At 44.1% G+C, this 6528-nt stretch overlaps 2 pseudogenes; both read left to right on the forward strand.

Moving 5' to 3' along the window:
* The first annotated feature begins 324 nt into the window (after positions 1 to 324).
* On the forward strand, positions 325 to 3629 carry LOC128310759 (uncharacterized; annotated as a pseudogene).
* Positions 3630 to 3670: 41 nt separating this feature from the next.
* LOC128310769 (uncharacterized) lies at positions 3671 to 6055 on the forward strand (annotated as a pseudogene).
* Positions 6056 to 6528: the final 473 nt, after the last annotated feature.

Here is a 6528-nt window from a genome sequence, read left to right on the forward strand (position 1 = left end):
GATTTTTAAAGTATTTTTGTTTATCCAATGTTTGAACCCAGTGCAAAGATTCTGCTCGCAAGGAAACGTCGTAGGATGCAAGACGAGGACGATCGTCAAGCGTCGTAAGGTTGGCAAGACGCATTAGCCAAAGCGACCTCACAACCACTATCTCACACAGAGCGTCGTGATGTCAATGCATAACCACCGCAGCTTCAATTTGCTCAACAAAGTGGTGCTGTACCACCATTTTCGACGCTGCCGCAGTTGAACATCTCTGCTACACAGTCGGAAGCTGCTACTTCACAAATTTTGCAGCAGCAAATGTTGACTCAGCAACAGCAGATGGCTCAGCAGCAACAAATGCTCATGCAATTGTTTCGTCAACGCAGCGATCTCACAACGGGCGAGGAGCAAATTTTCGATTCCTTAAGTGGCCACATTAAGGAATTCAGGTATGATGCTGAAACTGGTGCTACTTTTGCGGCATGGTACAAAAGGTACGAGGACTTATTGGAAAAAGATGCCGCGCGGTTGAACGATGAGGCGAAAGTGCGTCTATTATTGAGGAAGTTGGGAACCTCTGAGCACGACCGATACACCAATTATATTCTACCCCAACACCCACGAGATTTCGTACTAAAAGAAACGGTCTCCAAATTAACAACGCTTTTCGGCACCAAGGAGTCTCTACTACACAAAGGTGCTAGGTGCTTGAAACTGACGAAACTTCGGACGGAGGATTTCGTTACGTTCGCGTCCCGAGTTAATCGCGGAACCGTAGATTTCGAGCTGGGAAAACTTACGGAAGAGCAGTTTAAATGTGTCAAGCTGTAAAATAGCCGCTCTGCGGTTATAAAAGGAATCAAGATCATGTTTAACAAATTTCTGAAACAAGGTGAAATACGAAGTTCGTGGGTTAAGTTTTGCAAATAGAGTGTAGATCGGGAATCTAGGAAGTCTTCAACAATTTGCTGAATGCCTTCTCAATTTTAAAGATGAGGATTATCAAATGCATTATTCGCCTTTAATGAAAAACAGTTTATTGAAAAGATTGCATTGTTCGGGCAAGTGAATCTAATAATGTATGAATCGGTTGATAAGGGATTTGAATATTTATTTTACTCTCCTCAGCTGTTCCAGCATTGAAAAGGACCACCGCAATAAAATCGAAACAGATAACCGGGCGCACCGTATTAATGAGCTGTACGGTGAAAGTGTGGAAGAGGCCATTGAAAGTGTAGAAGATGACAATTCAATGAAAAACATTTAAAAATAACCCAATCCGAAACAAAAATCAAACATCTATTTCAAGGAACAAGAGAACTATCTAAAGCAAACAAAATTTGAAAACAGCATTATGACTCTGCCGTTCAGGAAACCATTACTTTGATAAAACCTTACTCGAAACTTACAAAAGATTTACAACAGTTTAAACACAACAGTATTGAATCAGCAGAAGTGGTCCCAAGAATGAAAACCATGCTGGAATCGACATCAAGTTTAAATCAGATAGATTTGATTATAAAGAAAAAGAAACATGTGAGATGGACAAATCAGGAGATCGGTAATGCGTTTACATTACGATACTTCAGTAAGAGGTACTGCAGCGACTTAGCAACAGATTTGAAGTATCCTTTGCCATCTGTGTCCACGCTACAAAAGTATCCTCAAAAAATCGATCTGAGGCTTGGTATATTGGAAGATGTCCTAGTATTAATGGGAAACAAAGCGAAAAGAATGACGAAACAAGATCGAGAGTGCGTTTTGAGCTTTGACAAGATGAAAGTCGAAAGTTTGCTCGAGTACGATCCGGCCACAGACCTTTGTTTGTTGTGCTGCAGTGAAAACCCTACCAAAATGACGTCGTCGTTAAAAGTAGTGCTCCCACGTTTGAGAGAGGACAATTACGAAATCTGGAAGTTCCGTGTAGAAATGGAATTAATGCGGCAAAAATTAAAATTCAAACTCTATCAAAGTTCGTAAAAGATGCTACGCCAGTAAAACCAGATGATTTTGGATGATGCAAAGACGCGCGGAGTGATCAGTACCACAGTGGAAGATAGCCAGCTGGTGCACATTATGAACAAGTCTTCTGCAAAAGAAATGTGGCATTATGCTTTCTGCTGTTCATGAAGCAGTTGGACTCCCAACAGTACTTTGTGGTTTACGTAAACTATGTTCGCTGAGGCCTGCCGAAGGGCGAAATTTACCGACTCACTTGAATGAAATGGTGAAATTTCATGTCAGACTAGAAGTGGTAAATGAGGGGCTCACTGATCGCGTGTTTATGGCGAAAATAGCCACGTCAGAGTTGCAGGAAGTGTGGAACGCGGTACGTGCGAGCCTGGCGAAGCCTGTCAGTCGGACGAGCCACGAGGCGATGGAAGTTCATAAGGACACAAAACACAAATCAGGTCAACAAGGCCTTTAAGCAGGTGCAATTAACGAGACCAACGGGGCTGAACCTTGAAATCGCTTGGTAAAACCACCCCAAAGAGAATAGTAACCAAGTCGATTGAGTAGAAAAATCTGTTTTTTTATAGTTCTTGAAATAAATTCGTTTTTTTTTTAAAGCATTGGCCAGATGATAACAAATTCGTATGCCCGGGAGCTGTTCTTCCTCCACACCAACATAACGGAAGTTTCGGAACAAATGCGTCCCCAATATAGTGATACTATCGCACAAAATTTTGCAGCCCAGCTTTATGAAGATTATATTACAAAGCCAAGACATCCTACAGTTCGTGAATATATTGAAGAAATACGGTTTGATACACGTTACGCTCAACACATGTTCCGCCTTGCGCTCTAAGTGCCAATCACCTATGTACAGGAACTAACATTATACCAGCAAAAGCTTGCCGATGCAGGTATCAAAAGGATGTGCTTCGTCGATATGACACATCAAAATCTAGTTCTCGAGCATAAGGAAAAGGTAGTGAGTGTTTTGAAGGAAAGGTTCGATAACAACTGGCCAGCCAAGTTGGGCAAGCTACCCATCTACATATCCAGAAGCCAGCGGTTACATGAGGATGCAGACCGAAGATTTCTGTACCGACTAAAACACCATTCAACCCAGAAGGGCGGCTGGCTACTACGGGTGCCGGATGTGGTTGAGCAACTAACTCGAGAGTCCAGGATTCCGAGCGAGCAGCGAAAAAATTTGATATTTGAACAGCCAACGTTGCTGTTCGATAGTGACTATTTGAATAAAAAATATAGCACAGGGGAGTATTGTAGATTCCAGAACGACGTGGATATCGAACCGGTAAATTTGATGGAGTATCAGCCGCAACGTACGACTGATCCTCTGCAACTGAGTGGGGCGATCTCAACCATGACACTCTTCCATGCGAGGATATCGAGCCTAACACCCATCCCTGCGCCACAGATGGTAACAAATTCGTATGCCCGGGAGCCGTTCTTCCTCCACACCAACATAATGGAAGTTTCGGAACAAATGCGTCCCCAATATAGTGATACTACCGCACAAAATTTTGCAGCCCAGCTTTATGAAGATTATATTACAAAGCCAAGACATCCTACAGTTCGTTAATATATTGAAGAAATACGGTTTGATACACGTTACGCTCAACACATGTTCCGCCTTGCGCTCTAAGTGCCAATCACCTATGTACAGGAACTAACATTATACCAGCAAAAGCTTGCCGATGCAGGTATCAAAAGGATGTGCTTCGTCGATATGACACATCAAAATCTAGTTCTCGAGCATAAGGAAAAGGTAGTGAGTGTTTTGAAGGAAAGGTTCGGTAACAACTGGCCAGCCAAGTTGGGCAAGCTACCCATCTACATATCCAGAAGCCAGCGGTTACATGAGGATGCAGACCGAAGATTTCTGTACCGACTAAAACACCATTCAACCCAGAAGGGCGGCTGGCTACTACGGGTGCCGGATGTGGTAGAGCAACTAACTCGAGAGTCCAGGATTCCGAGCGAACAGCGAAAAAATTTGATATGGCCAACGTTCCTGTTCGATAGTGACTATTTGAATAAAAAATATAGCACAGGGGATAATTGTAGACTCCAGAACGACGTGGATATCGAACCGGTAAATTTGATGGAGTATCGGCCGCAACGTACGACTGATCCTCTGCAACTGAGTGGGGCGATCTCTACCATGTCACCCTTCCATGCGAGGATATCGTGCCTAACACCCATCCCTGCGCCACAGATGGTAACAAATTCGTATGCCCGGGAGCTGTTCTTCCTCCACACCAACATAACGGAAGTTTCGGAACAAATGCGTCCCCAATATAGTGATACTACCGCACAAAATTTTGCAGCCCAGCTTTATGAAGATTATATTACAAAGCCAAGACATCCTACAGTTCGTTAATATATTGAAGAAATACGGTTTGATACACGTTACGCTCAACACATGTTCCGCCTTGCGCTCTAAGTGCCAATCACCTATGTACAGGAACTAACATTATACCAGCAAAAGCTTGCCGATGCAGGTATCAAAAGGATGTGCTTCGTCGATATGACACATCAAAATCTAGTTCTCGAGCATAAGGAAAAGGTAGTGAGTGTTTTGAAGGAAAGGTTCGGTAACAACTGGCCAGCCAAGTTGGGCAAGCTACCCATCTACATATCCAGAAGCCAGCGGTTACATGAGGATGCAGACCGAAGATTTCTGTACCGACTAAAACACCATTCAACCCAGAAGGGCGGCTGGCTACTACGGGTGCCGGATGTGGTAGAGCAACTAACTCGAGAGTCCAGGATTCCGAGCGAACAGCGAAAAAATTTGATATGGCCAACGTTCCTGTTCGATAGTGACTATTTGAATAAAAAATATAGCACAGGGGATAATTGTAGACTCCAGAACGACGTGGATATCGAACCGGTAAATTTGATGGAGTATCGGCCGCAACGTACGACTGATCCTCTGCAACTGAGTGGGGCGATCTCTACCATGTCACCCTTCCATGCGAGGATATCGTGCCTAACACCCATCCCTGCGCCACAGATGGTAACAAATTCGTATGCTCGGGAGCTGTTCTTTCTCCACACCAACATAACGGAAGTTTCGGAACAAATTCGTCCGCAATATAGTGATACTATCGCACAAAATTTTGCAGCCCAGCTTTATGAAGATTATATTACAAAGCCAAGACATCCTACAGTTCGTGAATATATTGAAGAAATACGGTTTGATACACGTTACGCTCAACACATGTTCCGCCTTGCGCTCTAAGTGCCAATCACCAATGTACAGGAACTAACATTATACCAGCAAAAGCTTGCCGATGCAGGTATCAAAAGGATGTGCTTCGTCGATATGACACATCCAAATCTAGTTCTCGAGCATAAGGAAAAGGTAGTGAGTGTTTTGAAGGAAAGGTTCGGTAACAACTGGCCAGCCAAGTTGGGCAAGCTACCCATCTACATATCCAGAAGCCAGCGGTTACATGAGGATGCAGACCGAAGATTTCTGTACCGACTAAAACACCATTCAACCCAGAAGGGCGGCTGGCTACTACGGGTGCCGGATGTGGTTGAGCAACTAACTCGAGAGTCCAGGATTCCGAGCGAGCAGCGAAAAAATTTGATATTTGAACAGCCAACGTTGCTGTTCGATAGTGACTATTTGAATAAAAAATATAGCACAGGGGAGTATTGTAGATTCCAGAACGACGTGGATATCGAACCGGTAAATTTGATGGAGTATCAGCCGCAACGTACGACTGATCCTCTGCAACTGAGTGGGGCGATCTCAACCATGACACTCTTCCATGCGAGGATATCGAGCCTAACACCCATCCCTGCGCCACAGATGGTAACAAATTCGTATGCCCGGGAGCTGTTCTTTCTCCACACCAACATAACGGAAGTTTCGGAACAAATTCGTCCGCAATATAGTGATACTACCGCACAAAATTTTGCAGCCCAGTTCTATGAAGATTATATTACAAAGCCAAGACATCCTACAGCTCATGAATATATTGAAGAAATACGCGACTGTCAAAGCCTCCCCAATGTATCCACGACTACAGCAATAGAACATATAACAGTAATGACAACAGAAACGAGGTACAAACATCTGTAACAAAGACTAAACAAAAGGAAGAACAAGTAAAAACAAAGGATAGTGCGTACTACCTACAGAATGGGGAAGGGAAGGGAATCGTAGGGTGATTTCGATTTTTTTGGCGAAGTCGAACAGAATCCGTGCGTACTCGTAGTCCTTCTGATCCAGAATGTCGCGAATGGCACAGCAGCGGATCTTCCTGATGCCCAAACGGCTGCTAGAAGACCGGGTCCTGCGGCGTCGAATTCACCACATGACCAGAGGATTTGGTCGATGTCATGGAATCCAACATTACAGCTACAAACCTTGGAGTCGGACATACCTATACGTTGAAGGTGCGCATTCATTGCATAATGGTTCGACATTAGTCTAGACATGGCACGAATGAACGCACGACCTACCGGGAACCTGTGAAACCAAGGACGCAGCGATACCTGTGGTGAGATTGAATGCAAGAACCTCCCGAGCTCATTGTCATCCCACATGCTCTG

Source organism: Anopheles moucheti, chromosome 2 (assembly GCF_943734755.1).
Source record: "Anopheles moucheti chromosome 2, idAnoMoucSN_F20_07, whole genome shotgun sequence".
NCBI lineage: Eukaryota > Metazoa > Arthropoda > Insecta > Diptera > Culicidae > Anopheles > Anopheles moucheti.